Genomic DNA, 27869 nt, shown 5'->3' with positions numbered 1-27869 from the left:
TCCTGCTGCAATGATTTCAGTTCCCTCTGGTTTCCTTATCTCAAAAAAAGAGATAGCATTGCTTGCTTACCACACACAAAGGCTGTGGGAATTAATTGATTTAGACATACAGGCTGCTCTTGAAAGCCTGCAACATTATTAATATGAACCACTACCTGCCAAAGACAAGACCAGCTAACCGCTGCACTCTCTGTGACAGTGCTTTAAGGAATCACTGCAATTACTTCCAACCTGCCAGGGTCAAGGAGACCAAGAGCTTTCTATTCAACAAATTCCTTTTCCACTTTATTACCAAACTGTATCCCTCTGTTTCCTTTTGCTCATCAACATTCAGTTGCTAGTCCAGGGTGCCTGCAGGATCTGCCTGGCTAGCCAAGGGTGATACTTTAAGGGGCTTCCCAGCTTTTCACTACCCATTGGTAACTTACTGGGGGTCAAAGACACATCCACTCGCCGTGTTGTCAGAGCAGGAATTCACACGGCTGTTTTTAATGTCTGTAGATCAGTTGTATTTCCCTGGGGCTCCTGGAAGCATTTATCCCTCTTAGACTTCCTTCCACAAACAGCTCCTCAAGCACTGCTATCTAAATGGCAGCCGGCCATGGCGGGCGCCGATTCACTGTGCTTCACTTGTCACTGTTGCTTCACACTTGTAAGCAGCACTGCACTGAGAGGTTTTTATCTTTCCTAATTGCTTCCAGCTCACCCCTGCACAGCAAGAAAGTATTTCTGCGTCTTGTTAATCTTCTGGATTGTGCAGATATTGTGACATCAGCTTTAGTACTGCATCTTCTGTGCCTTCAAGCTATTTTATTATTTTTCGCTCCTCTCTTTCCTTCTGCTTTAAAGCTCTGCAGTTATGCTTTGTTGGACAAGTCACATTCCAGGAAGAGTTAAAGAAATAAGTCACTGGCAAAGATGTGTATCTTTTGTATAAAGTAAGTGTAGCAAGCCAGCAAGTTGCGTTAGCTGTCATGTGCACATTTGCTGTTAGCAACAGTTAAAATGGTTTGGAATGGGCTGTTTCAAATGTTTATGAGATTGAATAGCAACATTTTATAGGAAAAAAAACAATTTAATCAATGTTCTGAATGAAAAAAAACACATTTTCTGTTTGTTGGGGCTTTTTTGTAACATATTTGATGTGCCTTCTCTTAATTTTAACATTTTGATTCTGAATTGTTGTATGAACATTTTATAGATTCTTGTGTTTATCCATTTGATGAAAATTTGAAGAAACTAAGTGCTTTGATAAGTTTGTGCTGGTGTTCCGTGAATGTATTTTTCATTTTTTACAGTATTTTGGGTGAGGAAAATAAAACTCCAAATTTTCATTCTTCAGCCTTAAGGTACTGCAGAAGAAGGCACCGTGAGGCAGTTTCTCACAGACTAGAAGCCATAGTGAACCAGCATTTCCTGGCACACAGTTCTTCAAGAGTATTTTAGATTTACTGCATTTCAGTAAAATCTCTAGAAAATTCATACCCCTTCCTCCATTAACCAAGACTTTAAAATTTGAAAACACCACAATGTCCTAGAAAGTTATAGCAATGTAAAAATGTGAAGATATTTTATTTAATAGTAAAGTTGCTTGGGGATAGACTGATGTAACTTGGCCATCACTAGTCTAGTGTACCAATACTCTATGACATTTAAGGTCCAATAATTTATATTTTTTTTCCCCCATGGTACTAACTGCAATGTGTTTCAGGGATCCAGTCATAGTCTGTGTTGCAGACCACAGATTTATATTTTTGCCTGAATCACTTTATTTTCACTTGGTAAAAGCTGGACAAGGGTTTTTAAAATGATGAAACTCAGTCTAGACTTTTATGGGGAAAACATTTCCATATTTTTCCACTCTTGCATATATAATACTGAAACTCATCCAAAAATCAGGAGGAATAGGAACCAGGAAACAGCCTCTCAGCCAAATTGTTCTTGTAATTGCCAGCATACCTTTTGCTGTGTGAAATGTTGTGATAAATTCAGTTTTGCTTTATCCCCCACAGGGCTATCTTAGACTAGCCCTATATACAAATCTGGATGAATTTAATGAGAGATGATCTTTTGCAATGTGTTAACTCAACAGGCATACTTCTATTCAGGATTACTTCTCTGTCACTCTAAACATGAACTGCCTCAGTTCAAACTTACATGCATAAAAATCAATTATCTCCAATTTTGTCTGCCATTTCACATAATTATTCAGTCCTTTTCCGAGGAATTTCAGGGATTTCACTCAAAATCAAATTAGCTGGGTGGATTTTTTAATGGAGAGGAAAGGAAGGAATTGTGATCTTTTGACTCTCCACAGAGTTTTAGGAAGAACTCAGACATTTTGCAATCAAAACTTACGTTGAAAGACGGCAAACGATATTACGCTATCTTAGCGAGACCATTATTAAAAAGTGCTGTGGCTTTTAAACTTTACTTAGATGTTTAACTGGATTTCAATGTATTAATTCACTTGGAGCTTTTAATAAAATCTTAGAAATGTTATTTCATTGTTTTATCGGGTTTAGGAAAAAAATATTTCTTCAAATTACTTTTTTGACATTGTTAACGTAGTTCTTGTTCTGTTAATAATAAGACAGAGATAAGGAAAATTATGATGATGATGATGCTAGTAATAATGATTGCTTACAATATGTTGCAGGTAAGTGCTCTATAGCTTTTATTTCAATTCTTAATGCTTAGCAAGAACTTCTAGCTAAGTCTGATAGACACATGATTCAATATTTTTGTGGCATCTACTATATCTAAAATACAGCATGTAGCTTTGAATCCTTTTGAAAATAAGAATGTGATTTTTTTAGACATTTTGATTAAGACTAAGACTAAGATTTAGACTAAGTTTTATAGATCTGATGGTTGTTTGTAACCATTGTGTGTTTTAGTGAATTAAACACAGCAGCTTTCACTTGGGAATTTAGAAATGCTTCATGAATTCTTAGTTTTATTCACATCTTAGGTGGGACTTACTAATTTCTCTTTTTTTTTAACATGAGGACTGCAAGTGGCAGAACACAATGTGGTAGTAGATGTTGCTTTCCCATATTTTTTTTCATAGGTGCAGTGGCCTCTCCTGCAATTAGTTTCTGAACTGAAATAGCTTTCAGTTCAGAAGATTAAAGCATTTCACACAAAGAAGTCAATGACTAAGGTCATGGCCACTTTTGAAGGCAACAGGAGACCATTTGAGTGGCTGGTTTTGTTGTCACTGCAATCAGTGCAACTCAGATTTAGGCACTGAGGGGTGGGAGCCCAGCCTCTGTGCCCAAGTTGTTGGTGTCTGAGTGCTCACTGCTGCTCTGCACCTGCTCCTTGGGAGCTGGGCAGCACTGTCTGTCCACTGGAACTCTTTGTTGTGTGTGAGAACTTGCAGAGCTGAGCCTATAAATTGCAGGCATTTATTTCTTCACTCTGCTTCCTGTCTCAGTTTTGTGGGCTGAACGGAGATCAGGTGTTCTCAAACTGATAAAGGCGCTCTTGAGAGAGAAATTACTTGACCATCCATATGATGAATGGCTGGAATCAAGAAAAGCCGAGCTTCAGCTTGGCATCCAGTGAAAACACAGATGTATTTTTGTGCCAGACATCTGTGTTTGTTCCAAGGAAAGCCATAGGAAAGAGGCTCTGGCCTTTCTCCACCTGGAAGCTATGAAAAAGGCATGAGAGCTCAGTTTGCTTTTTACTTAGTGTATGCAGTGTTATGTCCCAGGATACAGGAAGCTCTCAAAAGTGGGGCAGTGTATTTCCATTCATAGTCTGAGCTTTACTGATCAGCAGGTGCACCATGTAGTTTCCAAACCACTATTCTAAAGTGTGTCCTGGCCAGTTTTTCTTTTAATATTTCTTGCCTTCTGTCTGGAGATAGAGAAGGTTATGGGCTCATGGCACTGAACTTTATAACATTTACATATAGATGCAGTTATAGTGTTCTCAAGGAATTTGTAACGTTCTCAGTATAAGGAATTAAAAGTTCTCAGTGAATTCTGCAATTCCTTTAACAAGCTACAGCCCTTTGATATTACATGTAATACGTTCCATGTTCATTGGAATATGGGTGAATATCTGCTTCCAAGCCCTTTGACATTTGTTATTCTCTTAAAGATGAACAATGCCTTCCTCCTCTTTTATAAAAAAAGACCTCTGGGTTGGTTGCTTTGTTTATTTGGTTGGGGTTTTTTGCAATTAAAAAATCCAGATCTTGCCTATTCTGAAAGACTTCTCAGTTGAGTGAGAACACAGTAAAATTCACATCACAGATCATAGGATGCCCGGTTTAAATGGATTTGGTTTTGCCAACCTCTTATAAAGAAGTGGATGAAAAATTGTATTTGATAAAAAAATCCTTTCTTCAGTAATCTGTTGTTGGAATTCCCAGTTCACATCTCTTTTATCATCCAAATGGTTATTCTACTAGAAATGTTTCAAGGTTGTTTTTTATCTTTGTTAAATCACATTTTATTTCCCATTTATATGAATGGAACCTTAAGACCTGGCTCATGTTTTGGCAGCCTGAGGTGTTACAATCTCTCTTGACAAATCAGGAAAACACTGTAAAGATGATTTATTCAATCATTTTTTAGGGCATCTATAACAGTTTGCTTAATCTTGAACATATAGAACCTAAAGATGTGCTTATAATAGTCAGGTTGCTAGAAAAGGAGCAAGGTTATAGTTAAATGAGAGCTGCCCTCAAAAAAAAATAAATAAAAAAAATAATAAAAATGGGGCAGAGGCAGAAGGAAACAGAAAAGATTACATTCCTAGTATTTATTATTATTATTATTTATTATTATTATTATTAAATATGGCAAAGAGTAGATTCTGTTTATCTCTATGGAAAGAGGTAAGTTTTAAAAATGAGGAAATTCCCCAGATTCCAGCTGGTCTCTTGCAGCCCCACAAAGGATTTTCAAACCAGACTCTAGTTGAAGAAAAGACAGCTTAGCAATAGAAGCAGAGCTGTGGAATTTTTCAGAAATTATTACATCATGCCAGATTCTGCTGAGTATGTGTATGGTTTGTAGCATAAAAAATCAATAGCTATTCTGCAGTCACGGGACTGCTCAATGTATAAACGTGCGTTTTCTGAAATTCAGGATTCAAATAGGAAATGGAGAGTGAGACAAAAGGTGGCAGTGAGTAATGGGATGACACTAGAGTTTCATAAAATTGTAACACATTTTGATGGGTGTTTCAAGTGCTCGTTTGGAGGGAAGTTAGTTGTGGAAGTTCAAATGAGCTTGTAATATCAAAGAAAACTCATGCCCTGTACACAGCATGAAATTACCCATCTGCTGGTGGGTAGCCACTGCAGTGTGAGTCTTCAGTATGAAAGCTGTAAGTCTGATGGAGACAGCTGATGGCCAGCTTGAGCCCAGGATGGTCATAACCTTGCTCATGGGTGTTTTTGACTTCTGTCAGCTGTCCCTGCCGTGTGGTTGTAAACATGGCTGTGTCTGGCTGTAGACATAGCTCTGTACCAGTGCAGTTTAATTCACTTGTTTTAGCTCTGAGGATGGCTGGACACTGATAGCTGTAAGACAAGTTCCTGGCATGTTCTTTTAAACACACTTTTCAGTAATTTGAATATCTTTTATATCTAAAGACCATTTTTGGCTTTGACTTGGTACAATTTTAAGTCAGATTAGAAGCTATTAGGTAGATAACTTGAAAATAAACAAAGAAAAAACCCAACAACTCCTAAAATTCCAGGTGTGAATAACACACTTCTATAAAAAGTGGCCAACATTTCTCCTCAGTTGCCTTGGTGTAAATATGGAATAGTTCTTTACCATCTTCAGTACCAAATGTAAAGCAGTGCAAAACATATGGATGCAGTTTCAGAGCTGCATTTGAATCAGAATGCTTCCATTTTGAGTGTAAAAGTGTTTTATTTGAATGAAAGCTGATATTTCATAGAAAAAAGGGCTTATTTGAAACAAAATTATTATTATAAATAATTATGTCAGAAATATTACCTTTGCCTGCATAGTGGTAAGTATATATATTTTAGTAATATGTTTAAATTATGTCAGAAAGCATATTTTTGTAATGATTATTAAGGGTTACATTACAGTAGTTTTTTCATTATTCATATTCAATATTAACAATTTATTAAACTGTAATAAAAGTACTCAGCCTCATCCATTGTGGGCTGAAAGTTAGGACTGTGAAATGTTATCCTTGAAACCTATTAAACGTGCGGAGTTAGGAGAATGTAAAGAAGAGGAGAAAGTTAGGAAGGTATTCTGACTATCTAATAATGATAAAAGACTACCCATTGAACAGTATTTTTATTTTATCTTAGCTTGAGTTCATTAAAGGTGCCTAGCTGGTCTTTATCCTACACTTGAGTTTGTGCTGAAATACAATGTAGAAAGGTGAGAAGAGTTCTCCAGGTACAATACTAGAGTGAGATTTGAGTCTACATTTTGTCTTGACCTTGTCAGTTGCCAGCTTGGTGACACATCACGTCTTAATATCTGTGCTGAACTCAGGCTTTGGCTGGTTTGCCTATTTTCGCTGTCAGCTCTTCAGAGCAGATCTTCTGCTGGCTTGCAACAAAAACAGCTGGGTTATGTGCTTGGTAACCATGGCTCTTTTTTCTTTAATACTTCTACAATGCAAGTAAAAATAGTCACATTAGTAAGTATAAAAACTACATGTTCAGAAAAACCCAAATCACAGAAACACCACCTCATCCCCAGCTGCTGTCTTCCTGGTCTCTAGGACAGTCCATAAATGCCATCCCAACTCAACATCAATAGCATCCTTCTGCAATGAAGCCTTCAGTCCTGTGTTCTTCAGGTTACTTCTTCACAACTAAGGCTGGATTTTCTAGGGCTGTGAGCACATGGAGCAGAGGCAGAGGAGGGAAGGCTGAGATCTCTCTAAGTCAAGTTCTGTCTGCTGTACTGTGTCTTTTAGAGTTGGCAAAAGCAAGGCTTGTTTGTTGGACTAAGCATAGACATAAACCTACTAGTCAGGGTCTGCTGTAGGGAGTGCCAGCTTAGCTCTCTCACTACACATGATCAAAAGGAAAGTGGTAGTCCCTGCAAAGGCCAGATTAAATACGAGTGCGTGTGTATGAGCTGGAGACAAATTGGCCTTTCCATTGTCAGAACAAAAATGTTGACTATTTTTTAATGTGTGTAATAGTGCCTAATTTTTCTGTAGCAATTCGAGGAGGGGGGAAGGTGTGAAAATCTCAATTTTTCAAAAAAGAATTTGTTAGCTTTACCTTAATTTTGCAGCTGGTGATCACAGCATGAAGAAGGGAAGTGATGCACCTTAAGGATTACATTAGGCTGGTGAAAACAGAGCATAAATCACCTGAGTCCCAGCCTATTGCACTGTCCTCTAGATAAGAGAAGAGATGTGATTGAGGGTCTTATGTCTAAAACATAGTGCATTGCTTTGAAAAAATTGAATTTTTTGCCACTCTGAAAATTTCCAAAGCTGACAATTTAGAGCAAAAGCTAAAAACCTCGCTTCATATAAAGCCCTTTTTGTAACAAATAGCTTCCAAAATTTAAGGGCTATTTTTCTTGTTTTCATTTTATGAGGTTGTGTGACAATGAGGAACTCCCAAACTTAAATTAATTTATATTTATTCCTGGAAGTAGTATTAAAGTCGGGACATAGACCAGGGCAGGTAGAAGCCAGGAAGGCTAATGGTGCTCTGGATTCAAACTTGGTTGTGCTTGCGTCCAGATGCTTGCCATGGCCTTACTGTGGTACATCTCCTCCACAGAAGAAAAAGGGAGGATAAAAATTTCTGAAAGTACTGTAGCGAGGAAAATTAGATACCTTTCATTTCTATCTCTAGCAAGCTATGTTGGCAAACCAGACTACTGACCATTTTTGTAGAGTATTATTAATTAACTAGGTAGCCTAATTATCAGAGCTACAAATTATCAGACCCTCCCAAGAGAAAATGATTAGAAATCCTTTCCCACATATTATTTAAAATAAAAATACTGCACAAAGACAGATTTTATTTGCTTGGCCAATGGTTTGGAAATGAGTAGTAGGATACTATGCTTTGCTCTTTGATGTTTCATTTGGTTGCATTTAATAAGATCCCACTCTTTACGGATCAGATGGAGTATAGTCTGTTTACTTACTTTTTCTTGTGCAAAGTGTCACTTTAATGACAGTCTGTTGAGACTGGTAGACACTGGCAGAGACACAGTTGCATCATTAGAGCAAAGGTGCCAAAAGGGATGTTTGGTTCTTTCAGATCTCCAGCTCATCAATCCCTTTTATGCTAGCAGGCAATATTTATTAAATACTCTGAAAGACAATTCAACCACTTTAAGTTACACTGGCAGCAAAAAAATTGTATGTGATTAGCAGAGAGAGCTGCTGGTATGAGCTCAGGACAGGTTACAGGAATCCTTCAAGTCTGATGTCTGTGCTAACTGCAGGTCTCAGCATCTTGCTTCAGATGCGCCTACATGAATGGGCAAAGGTAGATTGTGCTTCTGCTCCTCTGCATCGCCTGGATGAAAAACAGCTCTTGTTCAGACCTTATGGAGATGTGGGCATTAGTCTGAAGGCCAGAAGGCTTCAGCTCTAGCTAAGGAGAGCTGTCCATGTTATTACAGGGATGCTCCAGGGTTGTTCTAGATTGTGGTGGGTGGTAAATTCTCCTGTATGTCTCTCTCCAGGTACAGGATAGGACCTTTGCTACCATGGAGCAGAGATTATCTTCCTCCTCCTCCTGTGGTGGAGTATCTGATGGAATTTTTACCTCCTGGAGTTCTAGCTGCCATTCAGTGTTCTTGAAATGATGGGCAGAATCACACTGGAAATGTTTCTCAAGGGCTTGGAAGAAAAATGGCTCTCTGTGTTGCTTCACGTCCTTTAAAACTGTTGCTTTTCACTTTTAAGGATGAAAATGCAGCTTGTTGCTGCTCTTGAGGGCATCATTAATCCAGTCTGACTGAATGCTCATCAATTTAGTAGATTTATGTGTATTTATTGTCATTGTAACATTTCATGTGCAGTTATATCCATTACACAGAGTCCATGCAAACATGGGCAGATGCAGATTCAAGGCTTGTTTGGTGCATTTTTCCTTTGCTGAGTCAGAGACATATTTTACTCAGCCAAGCCAGAGTCTAGTCTGGCTTCAGAAATTAAATTTAATATTGATAGTATTTGAATCAACAGGTGAGAGCACAAAGTGAAATACACACCCTTCTGCTCTGTTTTGTATGAGTACATAGTAAGAAGACTTTTACAGCCTAAACAGGTATATACAGGGGAATGTTATTTTTTGGAAAAGTCACTAAATAATGAAGTCATGTGTGCAAGATCTCACAGCACATTGGCTGCAAATCTTGGCGTGAATCTGTAACTCCTGCTTTCTTGAACTGTTCCCTCATTCGTCTCCAGCTCTTCCTGCCAACACAGAGTTAGCATCCATACATGGACACACAGATGCCACAGTGGACTGCAAACCTAGATCTTCAGCTCATTAAAAATCAATACTTTTTTCACGTGCCAGTAGGACTATGTGGATTTAACATATATGGGGACTTGTCACTATGTTTATGTTAAAGTTTTCTAGTATTTTTAAGATACAGAACTCTAGACTTCCAAAATTTCTTGCATAGTTTAGGCATTAAGTCTGTATGTAGGCTGAGAAGTATATGACATAATTTTTGATGAGTGATTCCACTGGGAACAGTGGTTGCCTGAATCTTTTGTAGCTCAAATCACTTGTGTCACTGCCTACATTTGAATGTAGATGTTCAACTTCAGGCCACCTAGTTTGAAAAAATTGTCTTAGGTATTGCTGTTAGCCGTTAGACATTTCAGTGTAGCCAAACATTTCTGTTGCCTTTGTTCAGTTCACCCATTCATCCTTCTGAGGTTTTTCTTCTTTATGGTGTATAGTTCTTACATTAGTTTGACCTTATGTAAACAAATAAACTTTCAAATTCTATTTAGCCTTTACATAGGTTCAGAATAGGAATGGATCAGGTTCTATATTTGGGTCTTTATCCCACTGGACTGTTGCTAACTTAAATGGTACAGGACAAATAGCAGTAAATTGCAGTAAATTGGCAGAAATGCACTCATTGAATTAAGCATAATTTTCTCAGTTTGGTTCCCATTCTCAAGTTGTCTTACTTCTAAAAGCAGCTTATTTATGAGGATGTTTACCTTCAGCTCAGTTGCCAACATCCTTCAATTTTCAACAGTACTTTGAAATGACTTCACAAGGTGATATAATAGCTTTTTACAAGGAGATCTGGAGACTGTAGGAACATGTCAGGCTGGTATTTCACTTACATCTGGATGTACAGTGTGACATACTAACACTGCAGACACATCTGCTATTCCTAAGGGGCTGAGGAAACTTCAGTCCTGGGCTGGTGCAATAGGCAGAGTTGACAGAGCAGACAAAGAATCAACACAAGTTACTATAGCAGGGGAGAGATGGATGCAAGGGAATTGAGCAGGGGCTTATTGTGGTGCTGTGTGATGTGCGAAGTAACATAGAGCATGTGGCTTTGTTTAGTGCCTTAGAAATCAATCATAGACGATGATGCACTAAATACACATCCTGAATATAAAGGGGTGACCGATTATAGTTTAACTTCTGTCACTCTCCCAATAGCTTGAGGTCTGGTTCACAGTGACTATACCTCTATAAATACCTCTATTATTCCACTGAGCTTGATCTCATCAACGAGACCAAAAAGGTCTTTAAAAACACAAGCAGGTGCTAGCCAAGTTATAGTTTTATCTAGAAGTTCTGAAACACTAAATCCACAGAATCTGTAATGCTCTGTGGGGTTTTGCATCTGTTTTGTTTTTAAACTCTTTGAGAGTTATTACCTGTAGTTGACAGATCTGGCAAGGTTTTGGACTTTTGAAGCAGCTTTTGACGCCCATTTTTATACTCATGTAACCAATCAGTGTCACCTGCATGACAAGTTTTTTAATAAACAACTTGCTTCTCCTTTTTGAAAACTGCTTTAGAGTTTTCTTTACAGTTGGAAATGTAAATTATCCGAGATAGAGACTAATCTTTCCAGCCTCTGCCCATGTCATGGTTTCTATTACCCTTAATAACCAATAAAATGAGAATCTCCTCTCTCTTGTTTTCCTATTTCTTGGTCTTTTGTGAAATTTTTAATTTGTACCATGTGATTGTAATTTGATTTTTTCCCATTTATTTTCATAATTATCTTCCTTCTATGTACTGTTTTAATTTTTCTTTTGCTCCAGAGCTGCCTAACATTGAATGAGAAGAATAAGAGCAATTAACAATGGCAAGGTAGTGTGTTATCACTTTAAAAAATGGAGTTGTTAATTGAAGTGGTTTTCAGTGGTCCAGTTCAGGACCTCTATACCTGCAAACCAGTTCTTACTAACACCTGAATGCCACACTGTAAGCATAGGAAACAAAACAGGTAGTTGCCTGAGACAGCAGATTGCTCGGGAACAGTCTTCTGGTCATGAACTTCTGATAGCTGTACCTGTGCCAGAGCACTGCAAAAATAGGCTGGCTACAACTTTTTTAATGAAGCTGAAAATAGGCTTGGCAGGCTGATTGGCAGGCTGGGGGGAAGCCTCTGCTGTTGGAGGTGAGCACAAGGCTTCTCCCCTTTCCCAGAGAGCCAAAAGAGCATCAAAAGGAAATCTGCAGACCTCTAACACTGGATCTCTCACCCAGTTCTGTCTGCATGCATTTTCCTTCCAACAGCAGGGGAATTATGGCTTTGCCTTGATCCAGACACTCCTGTCTTTGATTCAGCTTTGCTTATGCTGCATAGAAGCCTCAAGTTTTAGAAGAAAACTTTCCAAAGCTCCTCAGAAACTCAGGAACATAAAAATTGGAGCTATTTTGGGTGTAATGAGGCCCTAAATTCTTCAATCTTTTGAAATCTTCTCCCTAATACATAGTTCAGTTAAACCTCAGTAATACAGTCTCCTGGTTTTGGCAGTTTGCTTTTAAAGTTTACCCACCACTGAAAATTACAGGGACAGTCCGTGACAGGACCACAGGTTGGACCATGGTGTCTGCAATTTAGGGAAATTATGCAGGTAATAAAACTAAATGTGCCTTGGTCTAACTGCTCCCTTTGAAGGCAGTAATGCAGAGTCAAATGGAGCACCTTTGCATATCCTGAGTACTTTTGACATGTATAAGGCACCAACAAAGTGATGGTTTGCAAATAAACCACAGATGTAAGCTGTTCTTCTAACAGCTAACCTCAGCAGTGAAGAGGTGATCTTCTCATGTCCCATGTAGGAGACCTGAAACATGATATAAGTTGAGTAGATGCTGGCAACCACTAGTTGCAGCATCAAGGGTGAGGACTGATAGAATGTGTTGGGAGGGTGGGCCCAGCACCACACAGGCTGTGCCAGCAGACCTTTGTGGGAGGAAGCACTTTCTTTGCATACTGTCACATCTGTTCTGACCTGCTGTACCAGATATCCCTTCTCATGCTGATGTTAGGCAGAGTTTCCTTTTTTCAGAGGTGACTTCTACTCAAAGGCTGAATTACTACTGATGGTCCAAGGCCTGTTTTTTCTGTAATAGTCCAAATGACACAGCACATGTCAAAATTCTCTCTCTGTGTTTGGGCTTATACTAGGCAATATTGGCAGGACTGCAGCCATGCTGCTTCTGCATGCGTTGCATCTGCACTCATAGATCAAGTTTTATTTTTGATGCCTCCCAATCTAGCACATTCCAAAATGCTAAGTATAAATAAAAAGGTGAATAAAAAATAATTTCTGAGAACTCAGGAAGGAAGAGATGTGGGGATATGTCCAGTATTGTGTAATAGCATATTAGCTGTGAGGCACTAGCAAAATACAGGTGGCTATTCAGCTATGTGAAGCATAACCATTTTGCTAGAAAAGGAGAGGAAGCAAGGGATGAAAGGTGGTTTTAGGATCAACTGTCTAGAGGCAAGAGGGTAACATTTAATTTCCTAAACTGCATTGATCCATTTGCTGAAAATAAGTCAAAGAAAGGATAATTTTCACATTTCATTTAAATGTTAGTAAGACCTTGTAAATTAATTTATTGGTTGTCAGGTAAAGTTTAATTACACTAAGCAAAGAGAAGGTGGCATCTTTCTCAGTACTGTTCCCCTGTGGGTAGCTTCCAGAAACAGGTTCAGAATATTGTTAACTCATATACTCAGGAGACTGAATGGGCTCTGTGACCATTTATAACCCAATTAACAAGAAATAAATAAACAAACATACAAATCCCAAGCCGCATCTGAATTGTCAACACAGACAAAAAATGCATTAAAATTTAACTCCCATGAAGTTATCTTTAATGAAGAGGATGCACTGAAGTAAATGCCACAAAACTGCTTCTGTTAGCCAACTGTGTATACGAGTATATTTAGGGTTTGAGTTTTTTTCTGAAGTGCCTGATAGTCCCCAGTATCTTTCCAATCAACTCCCCCTTATTGTTCTCGTTTTGTTTTGGAAAACACTATCAGGAAAATGAAAAGCATTACAACACTACATCGTATGCAGCAGGATTTAAATCTGCGTTGAAGAAATTGCACCTCATTATCTGGAAATACAGCTATCCAGCCTGAAGACAGCCCAAAATGATAGAATGCAGCGACATGTCTATTTAGAAACACAAGCAACCCTAAGTTTATTTCTCTAGTGCTCTGTTCTCCATTGGTTCCCCACTGAATACAAAATGAACTTTTAAGATTTCTGCCTTATGTTCAAAACCCTACACAGGATTTGCTGTTTTGTTTTTTTTTTTTTCCTTAGCTGTAATAGGGACCTACTATATAAGGTAGTTTGCAAAGTCATACCCGAACAGTCCCTTCCCTGGCACCATTGAGGAAACAAAATGAGAGGACTAGATTGAGTGATGACTTTTGGGCAAGTACACAAAACAAGCTGGGAATGGAGCCAAATCCTGTGACATTCACACTAGTTTCATGGCAGCCAAAGCACACTGGTTGCCAAAGCTACTCAAGTGAGCACCTCTTTCTCTACAAGCACCATATTTTATAAGAACTTCTAGTGTAATAGCGAAATTTCTAATCTCAGGATGCAAAATAGGATATTCTTCTTTGTCAGCTGCAAAATTTATTTTAACAAGCAATTAGAATATCAGCCCAGGAAGATCTGTCAGACGTGCTTGTTCCTTTGATTTAGCTTTCCAACAACTAACTTGTTTTTCCAAACGTCAAGCCTGAGAGGGAGAGGAAAGAAGAAAAAAAGATGTGGGAGAAAAGAATTATTTCCTTAAAAATCATCCAGCATCTAGACACCACAGAGCTGAAGGTAATCTGCACAACTATATTAATAGGAAGGAATATGTGGGGCAAAATTTTGCTATATATTATCTATTATTCCTAGAATGTGATATCTGGTCACCTTGAAACTTTTTTACATACTATCTTCTCTAATTTGAAACTTGAATCTGAACAGCTTCCTGTTTACCTGTTGGTTTTGTGTTTACTTCTGATGTGCGCATCCATATCTGCACCCGCTTGCCCCTGTGGGCTGATGGCCACCTGAAGGCTACTTTTTCAAATAGGTTCCCAGCTAAATGAATACACATGAAAACTTGTTTTGCAACTGTCTTTCTAGAAGAAGATCTAGGAGATCAACTTATTTGCCATAAATGTGATCAGCAAACCTTTACTAAACATAGACCAGGCATCCTCCCCGTGTGCCCTGGATAGCATACAGAGCACAAATAATGTGGTGCAGTCTTCACCATTGACACAGAGGCTGCATCTGTCTCAGTGATTGTAAAAAATATATATATTTGTCTTTCATAAACTATATGAAGGAGGTGAATTCTTTCCTTTATTAGGAATGAAAGCTAATGTCACTCCAGTCTTCAAAAAGGGCAAGAAGGAAGATCCAGGAAACTACAGACCAGTCAGCCTCACCTCCATCCCTGAAAAAAATGATGGAGCAGCTTATTCTGGAGGTCATCTCTAAACACATAAAAAAGAAGGTTATCAGCAGTACTCAGCATGGATTCACCAAGGGGACATAATTTTTACTAATACCCTTCAATGATGTTGTAACTGAGATGCAGGTAGACTAGTGGATGTAGTCTACCTTGACCTCAGCAAGGCATTTGACACTCTCTCCCATAAGATCCTCATGATCAAGCTCAGAAGTGTAGGGTAGAAGAATGGACAGTGAGATGGATTAAGAACTGGCTAAACAATAGAACCCGGAGGGTAGTGAACAATGGTGCAGAGTCCAGTTGGAGACCTGTAACTAGTGGAGTTCCCCAGGGATCAGTGTTGGGTCCAGTCCTGTTCAACATCTTCATCAACGACCTGGATGAGGGGATACAGTGTCTTCTCAGCAAGTTTGCTGATGACACAAAGCTGGGAGGATTAGCTGATTCACTGGGAGGCTGTGCAGCCATTCAGTGAGATGTGGACAGACTGGAAAGCTCGGCAAAGAGGTACCTAATGAGGTTCAACAAGAGTAAGTGTAGAGTCCTGCACCTGGGGGGGAATAACACCATGCACCAGTACAGGTTAAGAGCCGACCTGCTAGAAAGTAGCTCTATGGAGAAGCAATGTGCCCTTGTGTCCAAGAAGGCCAGGGTTATCCTGGGGTGCATTAAGAAGAATGTGTCCAGCAGGTCAAGGCAGGTTCTCCTCCCCCTCTACTCTGCTCTAGTGAGACCACACGTGGAGTATTGTGTCCAGTTCTGGACTCCCCTGTTCAAGAGGGACAGGGATTGACTTGAGAGAGTCCAATGGAGGTTTTGAGGATGACTAAGGGACTGGAACACCTACCTCATGAGGAAAGGCTGAGACACCTGGGGCTGTTTAGTCTAGAAAAGAGAAGACTGAGAGGGAATCTTATTAATGTATATAAATATCTGAACGGTGGGTTTCAAGAAGGAGGGGCCAAGCTCTTTTCAGTTGTGTCCTTTGATAAGACAAGGGGCAATGCATGCAAACTGGAACACAGGAAGTTCCAACTCAACATGAGGAAAAACTTCTTTTCTGTGAGGGTGATGGAGCACTGGAACAGGCTCCCCAGAGAGGCTGTGGAGTCTCCTTCTCTGGAGACTTTCAAGACCCACCTGAAAGCATTTCTGTGTCATGTGCCTTAGATTCTGTGGTGGTCCTGCTCTGGCAGGGGGGTTGGACTTGATCTCCAGAGCTCCCTTCCAACTCCTAACATTCTGTGATTCTGTGAGTGTCTAGACAGAGGTACTTTTAAAGGGATGCACACTTAAATGTGTCTGCCCATGTGGGAGCATTGGATCTAGATGATCTTTAAGGTCCCTTCCTACCCGAACCATTCTGTGATTCAATGTAACTTTTTATTAACCAGCTACCTGTTTTGCTGAGGTGCCTTGAAGAGCTAGTACTTAAAAATTAAAATAACTCTGAGTACAGTTCATACTGTTGTTGATAAAAAAAACACATTTGACTAAGACAAAGCTTGGACCACATGAATATGTAACTGTATTATAACAGATCTGCCAAGAGGTTGGCATGATCGTAGACAGAAGATGAAGTAATTAATTAAGGAATTACATCCACAAGGTGAAAAGTCCCTAAAGATAAGAATGTCAAGATCTATTCTAGGGAAAGGATCTAGAGTTTCTGCATCTGAATAATTTGATGCAAATCTTCAATGGCAATTCTTGTGTGTATATGAATATTTTTTCCCTCTTGCACAAGTGCTCTCAGTTCTGGGGTCTCAGATTTTTTGTGACAGGTCCTGAAAAACTCAGAGGCTTTTCCTACATGTTAATCTTCATCAGTGTAGCCTCATACACATCAGTGGTATACCAGCAGTCAGTGTACCTAAAAGTTACAGGTAAGGACCTTTCAGGTAGTGAAGATCAGGGGTAATGTCTGCTCAGGAAAAGAAGGACTGAATGTAGGATAAGAGAGTGTAGGACTTGGAGCCCTTGGATAATGCTGAGCAAGGTAATCTCTTTCCAGATCTCTGCTTAAAGACCCCCTTTAAATCACTACAACAGTTTACATAAAAAATATAACCCAAGCTCACAGAGAATAAGAACTATCAGACTTTGGCTTTCTGGACTTGTGCAATAAACAGGGCCCATATTTTTATGTCAATTTTACACAAGGTGCTTCAGTTCTGTGTGCTGCTTTCCATTTTCAGGTGTACCGGTGTGAGAAAAAGGGATTAAAAAATATTTCTGTAGTGCATGGGCTTCTTCTCCTCCTTTAAGTTATTTTGAAATATGCTATTTGTACTTTTCACATGATTAAATGCTTGGCTTAAGACACCTAAAATATCTTCTAGTCTTTGCACACACATGCAATGTAACCTGCTGTAATACATATACAAACATTCTCATTATTGTTTCTATCCATTTTAATAACTTCCATTGTTATTAGGAAAAAAAAACATATGTGCACTAGCAGTTTTGTGCTTAGTATATTTATTTTGTAAACATTTCTCTTTTGTTCTTTTTCTAAAATTATTTTTAGAAGGAAAATGGATTTCTTATAATTTGATGACCTCCCTGTTATATTCAACATACGTCTTTCTGTTCTTTTTTCATAGTAGATAATACCTTTTAACCACCAAATTAGAATAATTCCACAATCCAGTCTATTTTAGGTAACATTATTAGTGTTCTGTGGTTTGTTTTGTAATGAGCAGGTCAAGAGGAATATTTTAGGAGCATTTTATACCATTTGTAAATCAAGCAAGGAAACAGACATACAAATAAAGCAGAACAAAAGAGAAACAGGAATAATTTCCTATTTCACTGATTTTTGGCAAGCTGCAATATTTTATGCTTTTGTGAGTATTTCTGCTTATTTAGGGAGTAACTTATTCCTGAGCCTGATACGGAAAAGTAAGAAAACAGAGACTGTGTGTCCCCATGCTTAAAACCTAGTAGTGACCAAGCATTGCAATACCAGAAGGCAAAAAAATAAGTAATTGCCATTCTTACAGGTATATCTTGAACATCAGAGACATTAGAACATCTGCCTGCCTTATGCACCTTTTGTATAAGATAGTTTTGGAGCACTGCTGATGTTGATGGTTATTTTATATCTGGTAATTTGCAACACATCCAGATATAAACCATGAAGTACCTTTGTGTAACATGTCATGAAGTGCTGGGGAAACACCTCTTTGGCATGTACTGTTCCTTGGATCTCTAATCAAATCCAAGCAAAATGGTTCTATTGACAGAAAATTACTACTGATTATATTTTCACACATTTTTAACGGAAGCTCCTGCCATTATGCAAACATACTTTTTTCACTTGCAAAAGTGGAGAACCAATCTTGGGCTTATTGCCAGAGCTGGGCTCTGAATGTGACATCTCCTTGTATCTCAGCCCACCTAGTTCCCTGCAGTCCTTTGCCCCAGCTAGTACCTAATTTCTTAGACAAGTTCTGGCATTTTTCCCACTGCTGAGGGTGAGACAATCCACACTAAGTCTCAACTATGCAACTCAGATAGCAAAAGGTGAATATTTAAATCCAAGGTAACAGCCACAGTCAGAAAATTATAGAAATGTCAGAAAATGTAGAAGGTTTTCTGCAGACAAAATACATAGGTACAAAAAAAACAACAACCCAGGCAGGTTGTTTTCAGTGATCTGAGTAGCCAGCACTGTAAAACAAGAGCATGGATTTCTGCAGACAGTCACCTAAGCACATTTTGTTCACCAGACTGTCATATCTAAATCTGAATCAGCTCTGTACAGGGAAGCGAGCTGTGCTACCTCCTAACACTAATTGTAAATGGAGCTATTACAGAGCCAGGGAAGTTATCACAATGGCTCTTTGTCTAAGTCATCAGGCAGCCTGTAAAACATGCTATGTTTATGACAGTAAGTGTTGTGTGGCTGTAAGAGCTGTTTATCATACCTGTCGCTCTGGAGAGGCACCTGCTGACTGTTCATATGCCAGCTTGTAAAACCAGTGTGCAAACAGCTTAGCTACAAAATCTTCCTTTTATGTTTAATTAAACCAATTGAACTTTGGTCTGTGACTCTTAAAGAGGCTGTCCTTTTAGGAATATATAGAAGAAAGGAAATCCTTTGCCCAATACATGATTGGTTCAGATACAGAAAACTTTAGGCTCCTGATACTCTTAAAAAGTCATGGATGTAAACCTCCTTTTGTTGCTTTGTGCCCGAGACCAAACCCTGAAGATCAGATTTGCTGCTCTGGGTGTGCATGCAGGGAGAAGAGGCAGTGCAGCAAGCCAAAGATACGTATGCCCTGGCATGCCATCATCAGTAGTGGTTCCAGCCTCTGGCACAACACGCTTGCCTTTTGGCCCTGTAGTAATTAAGTGAATGGGCAGCAGCCTGGCAGCTCAGTACCTCCCATCCTATGCCTTCTGTTGTGTGGCACAACGAGAGGGTTGCTGTGACTTGGATCTCTACTCTGCAAGTATGCTGCTGGTGCTTCCCCTGATCTGGCCCACCTTGGTTTCTGCGGTCATGGCAGGATTCAGACTCAAGAGAGCCAACACTTTTTGCACAGCAAAAGTGTTTTAGGAAAAGTGTTAAGTGTTCTTGATTTCTGTATTTTGTGCAGAGGTGCTTGAGGACACATAAATATCTGCAAGGAGTGTTTATGGGTTGCATAAAGCTCTGTCCCTGGCTTTCATGCTCAGTCATCCTTAACCCCTCTAGAATTAAGAGATATACATAATAAATGATTCATTATGCATGATTATCTCTGGAGATTTTTTTAATCTCATCAAAGCATAGACTATGTCAATCATATGCAAAGTCTCAAATAGAATTACTTCTCATAATCAACCACTGTTAACTTTGTATCTCATTTTTACTATGTCATTTTTTCACCATGTCATTTTAAAAGAAGATCTGATCCTCAGCTCCTCTTTTGCAAATGGAGAGAAAGAAATAATGTGTTTTTAAATCCATCTTTAGCACTCAGAGCCATCAGCTGAAGAGTCTCTGGAGTCTTAGAATTTCCAATAAACTTTCAGCAAGAGAAAATCAATCACCTAAAGAAAAGATATCTGTATCCCAGTGCTTGCATACAAACAGAAGAGTGGTAACACATTAAATTAGATGCCTTATCATGTGACACAGTAAGAATGGTGCTGATCTGCATAACCCATTGCAACAATAGCCTGTGACACAGCAAAGTGCACTGTTAAGTTTAATAAATAATGGTACTTCTGCATGTACAACAGATTAGCAGACAGCCTTTGAGGAAAAGCAAGTTAAAAAAAAATAGTCAAGCTTTTGAGGCTAAAAATGGAAAAGACATCCAATAATTATCAAGGTTCATGGAAACTGACTTGAAAGTTTCCATTGTGAATTTCTAATATGCACGGAGGGACCTTCTTATTGAAAACTTGATGAAAACTAGACAAAAATGATTTTCTAAAACAACATTAGGGAGCAAGTATGCAGCCTGAATTGTGCAGCTTCCATTAAAGGTAATGGGTCTTTCAATCTGTATTTCTTGGATTGAAAATGTGCCCTTGATAGCTTCATTTAATCTCACCAAAAGAAATTTCAAACTTCAGATAGAAATGTGCTAAGTATTATGTTCTGCAAGAACAAATGGGAACAGCCTTAATTTTGCTGGCCTTCTCAATATGTAACACTCATGTGGAACACAGCTCCCCAGATAGTATTGCCCAGGCTAGGAGTTATCTCCTTTCTGAGCCACATGCCCACATTTCCTTACCTTGCCACAGGGTGATAGTGCGGCACCATGGCCCACAAAATACTCTTGGACCTTTAGCTAGGGGCAGGGGGACAGGTGTGGTTGAACTTGACTTAGAAGACTGGTGCTGAGTATTGTACTTGGCCAGTTTCTCTGCAAGGTCAGTCCCACTCTAGTCAGTGCATGGGCTGGTAACTCTGGAAGGAGGGGAAGTCCTCAGTGGGATTTTGTAAAGCAGGAACCAGCAGAATGACCATCTAAAGACTTGTTTCCATTCAAGCCAGCAACTTCTAAATCTTGGGTTTTTTTAAACAAGAAGCGTAGAAGGCAGATATATTAGAAGCTAAACCAAATATTTCCATTGTTTTCTGCTGATTGAGCTGAAGGTTTCCCTTTGCACTGTGCAGGCATAGTGAGGAATCTGAAGGGTAGTGCAAGAGACACATTCAAGACCAGTGCTGCATTTTTACAGACAGGGAGCATATCCAGAGACAGGGTCTGTTGAAGGGCAAATTGTACTGAGGGACAACTCTCTTGAGTCTGGGAGGAAAAGAAACATTTTGGTCCTGCAAAATTCAGATACAATTTTACATATATTTCTGCTCAACCTATAGCCTATTATTATGATTTAAAAAGTCCCTACTGCTTTGACAGAACTTTGAACCAAGTGTGTTGAAGACTTTCTTCCTGTGTAAAACTGCATGTCTCTATGTACATTCACAGACCACTGTTTACGGCCAGATCCTATCTACCTCAAGATCCTCATTCACATGAGCATGCAATGAAAACATTTTCCATTTTTTAAGCTTTGTGTCTTTCTGGTGACAGAACTAATAAAAATTATCTTTTTTTTTTTTTTTTTTTTTTTTTAAAGTAAAAAGTGTTCATTTTCTCTGTATGTCCAGGCTCCCTGTAGTAAAGCAATGTTTGAAATATTATTGTTTATATTGTCAAAAAAGAAAATACAAAACCAAAATGGGCATGCAGTCACTAAATCTGAGAAATGTGTTTCCTTAGAAATGGATGAGCAGATCAAAACAAGATGTCAGAATAGCAATGCATGTGGACTATTAACCCTCAGAATGATATCTCATTTTTTCAATAGCTCATTTTTAAGCCTTGTGTCTTTAAATAATTAAATCACAAAATGAAGTCACTAAGGTGGATGTCTCTGTATGTCCAGGCTCCCTGTAGTAAAGCAATGTTTGAAATATTATTGTTTATATTGTCAAAAAAGAAAATACAAAACCAAAATGGGCATGCAGTCACTAAATCTGAGAAATGTGTTTCCTTAGAAATGGATGAGCAGATCAAAACAAGATGTCAGAATAGCAATGCATGTGGACTATTAACCCTCAGAATGATATCTCATTTTTTCAATAGCTCATTTTTAAGCCTTGTGTCTTTAAATAATTAAATCACAAAATGAAGTCACTAAGGTGGATGTGATTTTGACTTTTTTTTTTTTTTTTTTTTTTTTTTTTTTTTTTTTTTTAAATCAGTATATCAGCGAGGAATAAGATAAGCACAGCCCAGTCTTTTCTCAGAGCACACAATATGTTCATACATGCAATGAGAGTGACATGAAACTCTGTGTCTTTTTAATGGAAGTGGTCTGGAGCCAAGATCCTGAGTAATGCAGGTGTAGCTGGAATATCCAATGATGATTTGGCCACATGTGTACAAATTACCAGAACCTAATATTGTCAAGAGGAAAGGAAAAATCCCACCTGCATTTTGTATGTGACAGGTGGGACTCAGTCTGTTGACTCTTAGTAGCAAATGTAGTAGCAACTTTACAGACTCTGCCATGTTCTTTATTAAGAGTTTTCATGCTGTGCTTGCAGGGGAGGGTGCAATACATAGATTTTATCTTTTTCCCTTTTACTAAATACCTTCAATTCTCTTCCAACAAAGGCAGAATGCAAGGGGGTGGGATGTGAAAGATTGAAAGATTGGTCTTAAGTCCTGGAATGACCCTCTTCCATTTCTATGCTTGTAGGACCATTTTCAGGGAAATGTTAGGAATCAATGTTTCAAGGGGGCCTTTTAGGATTCCTTTGTAAGGACAGCATAAAACTAGCTGCACTTGGTGGTCAGCATGAAGTATTAATGAAATGAAATGTTGTTAAAAAGTCACTGTTGTGATAACTATTGCACATAAAAGGTCAGATTCTGTGGGAAAGCCTGTAACTTACGGACCATGTAGAAGTGACTTTGCCTGCCATCAAAAGAGTGAAGTGAGACAGATCCCTACAAGTCCTTCTTGAATACTAGTACTTTCATATCACAGAGAGGAGGCATCCCAAAGCCTTGTCATTTTTCCTTTTTTTTCCAGAATCACTGGCAGGATATAGAGAAAGAGAAAGACCCATTTCAAAGAAAGTAATGTACTTTCCAAAGCCTGGATAGCTCCTCATTGCTTCCATATAGACCATTGCCTCTGACATGTATGTTAATGTGTTGTATTCTGGTTATATTATTATTATGACTGATCTTGAAACTCTGGTTTCACCTCTGGTGGATGATTCTATTTCAAGCCATAAATTGCCTATTCAGTTTTAGTTTTCTATGTGTTAAGGCTGTTGAACAGTTGCCAAATTTCATACCAGACGTGTCTGAAATGTAGGGGTAGATTAAATAATCCCTGCAAACCACATTGCTATAAAGGCTTCTAAAGCAAATTAGGACCTTTTAGGGATGAAAAGCCATTGTAAGCTGCAGTTATGATTATTATCCAGCACTAAAGTGTCATTGTAACAGAATGAAGAGAAATAAAGCTATAAAATGACAACTGACATGATAATGTGATGTGTTGATCTTTCATAACAAACATGGCTTCTTTTTCATGTCTAAAGGTGCAGAAGTAGTGTCTAAATCAAGATTTATAAAATTTTACTGCAATCCTCTAGAAGTACTAGCTTTTATTTCTTATTTACATTGAACATTAACAAAGACCCAGAAGCAGAGTAAGCAAGAAAGTAGTGTCCCACAAGATATTCTAGAGTTTCAAAGTGTGATTTTTTTTCTCAGTTACAATGAAAATCTCAGACTAGAAATTCCGATTTATTTAATTCTGAAACTCTAAACAGCTGTATTTTAATAATTCTGAAGCAGAATATTATATTAAACAAAAGTGTTAGGAATAATATGTAAATAATATGAAAGCTTATACATTATAGGTGAAAACAAAGTGAAATTCAATGCTTCCAACTTTTCAAAACACAAAGTTTCAATGAGGTTAAATCAAAACAAAGGGTGAAACTATTCAATTTGATACTTTCCAATCAGTTTTAGCATTAAAATTGGCATGTGTGTATTTGAATTCAACATTTTCCAACATGAAAAAGTTCTCTTTAAAATGCTTTTCACCATATATTATTTGTTAGGGAAACACACACATTAGAATAAGTCTTTGCTTTGTTCCTTCACCCCAAGTAAGTGAGTGTTAGACTGCCTGGCTGTGACTGCAAAGCATTGCTGTTGGCAAGTCTTCCTTACAGTACAGGAGACATCTCTCAAATCCCTACAGGCTATGTGCCAGTATCAGAAGCTCTGCTTGGCTTAGATGCAGCCCAACTCTTTTCTCATCATTTGGACTTTTCTTCATACAAAGTTAGTGCTATGTAAAGCCAGAATATGAAATTACAGTGTGGCAGTGTATGCAGCTCTACCTAGACTAGGAAGAAGACGGCAATGGTTGTGTGGCCTTGTCAGGTCATATGTTTTGGAAATGCAAGTACCACACTCATTGATATCAGTACAGAGCAATGAGTAATGGCACAGTTACATTTTCTTACCAGTAAATCCAGCCTTAAGCTAGGTATGCCAAACTACCTCCTTGTGCAGACATTTTTATGAGGAATAAGAGAGGGAGCTTCCTGGGAAATGTGCTTTCTAAGCTGTTTGGTTCTCAATGCTGTTTTGAAAGCTTAATGTTTTTGAAGATGGGTTGAGGTACTTAATTCATATTTGTGGCAGTAATAAACTTCTCACAGAGAGTGATTGTGGAATGGCATGTGTTCAAACCCATACTAACTTCCTAACTTGTGCAGCCTACTCTTTAGATCCAATTCCTTCAGCTCAGGGTTGGTGTAGGCCACTGGCAATTTTATCTTGTGGCTACATGTACTGTAATGCTTAACATGCCAACCCTCTGCCAATCTCAAGACAGGCTAGCATCAAGCAGCTGCCATCAGCAGCTGTGGGCATTCAGCACCTCTGAAAATTAGCTGCAGGATATCTTAAGTCTAGTATGCCAAAAGTGGTGAATCATAAATTAGAAGCTGCAGTTGAAAACATAGCTGTAGTTCTTGAATTTTTCATAAGAACTACTACAATTAGTCTCATAGTAGATAAATATAAGTGGGAAACATCAAAAGACTTGCAGTACCCACTTGAAAAGGAGAATTCATATGAATTATACTCATTCTAATTGTTTCAAGTAACATCTTAAAAGTCATGTTGATAGTCTTGAAATAATAAATAAGATTAGTAAATTACCAGTTCAGTGAAGCCACAGTGCAAGGTCAACAGTTAATGTGGCATCACACAAACAATGAAATGTTGGCTAAAAGCTGGATAAATCTGTTGGAGCTTTAGCAAGAAAAGGTGAACACCAATAGTAGTTAAATTGGGATGGAAAAAAATGAAGAAAAAAAATGTAGAAAACTAAGAACTGAAATGCCTCATTTACCAATTTCACCTTACATTTTATTACCCAAGATTCCACATGCTAATCACATATTTTACAGCCAAGGTATCTGATTCTACTCCATACACAGTTTAAACAGATAGTGACGCATAGTCCCCAGTTCATAATTGATAACGGTGTTTAATTTGGTGTCAGATATCATAAAGAGTATTGCTGGAGTCACATCACACATCACACACTATGCGATGCAAGTTGTAAAACAACAGCTCCGGGTCTAAGAAACCCCCTTTCCTTGTCAAGCTTCATAAACAAGAAGTACTTAAGATGACAGAGACAGTGAGATAACATCCAAATCAGTTGATGTCACTGAGCTGTCTTAAAGATCCCCAACTTTTCATCTAAAAACTTAATGGATGTGACCACATTAGTGGTTTACTTTGGATCAGTTTTGGAGTTAATCTCTACATTTTCCACACTTAGCAAGATTTCCCATTTTGGACTAGTCTCAGAGCACTCAAGGTAGATTTCTTTCAGATGAAACTGAACCAGAAGAGAAGCTTCAGTCCTGCTTCAAATGCAGTGGGCTCAGTGCATGGGACCAGACTAGAACTAGCTTGAAGTAAAAGCTCTCTGAAGTGTAGATGTTGCAGATATCAGTTCCTAAACACCAGCTGTTCCTGTCTACAAATCTTCTCTTATTGGCCTACATTATGTGTTAACATAGACATAGTTTGTCTGTCCATCAGCTCTGCCGGCTGGAGATTGCCCACTAGCCAGGCTGCCTATAATTCCTATGCTGCCTGGCTGCATGCAGCCTCAAGACCCTTCCAAGATTCATTTGCTTCTGTGGGGTTTGCAGAGGATAAAATGAGCTTTACAGTAGACTTCCCTTGAACCCACTTCAGATACAAGGCAAACTGGTGTTCAAAAGGCAGTAGACTGAAGAGTGAGAGTCTTTGTTCTGGCTCCGTATGGACTTGCACCACGTTCACACTCTGGTATTGTGAGTGTGCAAGGCCTCTGTAAGTAGCTGGCTAGTGGAGATGATGATAGTGGTGATTGTGTGCAGGCTCAGTGCGTCTGCTGAACTTCCTTGGATATGCTCTATTTGTTTTGGAATTTCTGCTAGCAAAGAGATTTCTGGAGAGCTTTTTCTCTTAGGCTCTTATTGCATCTTTCTGGGACCTGTTGCCTACAGGCAACTGCTGGGCAGTGAAAAAGTTGTTTGGGCTTCATGAGAAAATTGCTTTCTGGAGAGTTGACCACTGGACTGTTTTTATCCCTGCAGCCCATATATCAGCAGTGCACATTTAAAACACAGTGGTCTCTTTCTGGTGCCTGTGAATTCTGAGGAACTACTGATTGTGAATTACTGATATATTTGCTTACAATATGTCTTTTAGAACATCAAGTCTTGGTTTTCTTGTTCTTTGTCTTTAAAACATGGTTGCAATAACAGACTGCACCCCCTCCTAGCAGTCCATGAATGGTAATATTTTAATGTTTATTCTCCTATCATATTTGACTGTCAAAAAAGCAGTATTTAGCAGAATAGTTTGTTTAGGGCAATGTATTAAAGTACAACTATCTCAGAATAAATGTGTTATGCCTCTCATGCATGATAAGAAATTTAGAAAGGAACCAGATGCTAGAAAGAAAGGAAAAAGGAGAAACAAAGAGTCATGGACACCCAGAAGCTAGATTGATGCAAATTGTTGTAAGCTTCACTGGAACAAAAAGGATAGAAATCAGTTTGCATAAATGATACTCTGTCTCCTTGCATGTTGATGTTATTCAGATGAGTGTTTACGGGAGTGGATGGTGGTGTCTTTCATTTATTTGGAAAGGGAAGGTTGCGCACATGCTGAAGAAGAACAGAAGATTAAAAAAAACCAAACCAACAAACAGCCATAACGGAATATCGGGGCCTCAGCTCCTCTTTCAGCCCAAGGAAACTGTAAATAAATGTACGAGAAAAAATTGTGTTTGCATCCTTTCTTGCTTCATTTATCACAGAATTAGAGAACAGTGGGTTAGGAAGGATCTCAAAAGGTCAGACTGTGAAATTTGCAGCCAAAAAATACTTGATGGTTAGTTCAACATAGAATTGAAAATAAAGGAATGGATTGAAAGCAAAACTGCTTATTTATTATTTGAACAGAATTAAATATTCCTCACCCTTGTAAGTGTTCCATGTGCTTTGCTCTGATGTCCCTGGAAACCTGACCACTGCAGATCAGTGTTACAACAGTGCTTGTCCTTTTCTTTTTTGCAGGGGGATGTAGCCTGGTAAAGCAGGAAGCACCAATGTGGACAATTAGTGGGCAACTGATTTCATTGTGTTTAACTGATTTAGTTTATTTCAGGTGAATACAGTGCAACATTTACTGCTACATGGCATGCAGAAATTATTTTCACTTTCTGCTGTCATAAGAAAAATGAAATATTCTTTTTTGACACAGTAGCACAAAATGACATGAAACTAATATTGTCCACCAGCAATAACTCTTTTTTTTTTTTTTTTTTTTTTTTTTTA

Source organism: Chaetura pelagica, unplaced genomic scaffold (genome assembly GCF_000747805.2).
Source record: "Chaetura pelagica isolate M959 unplaced genomic scaffold, ChaPel_1.0 scaffold101, whole genome shotgun sequence".
In the NCBI taxonomy this organism is placed as follows: Eukaryota; Metazoa; Chordata; class Aves; order Apodiformes; family Apodidae; genus Chaetura; species Chaetura pelagica.
This window is presented reverse-complemented; position numbering follows the sequence as displayed.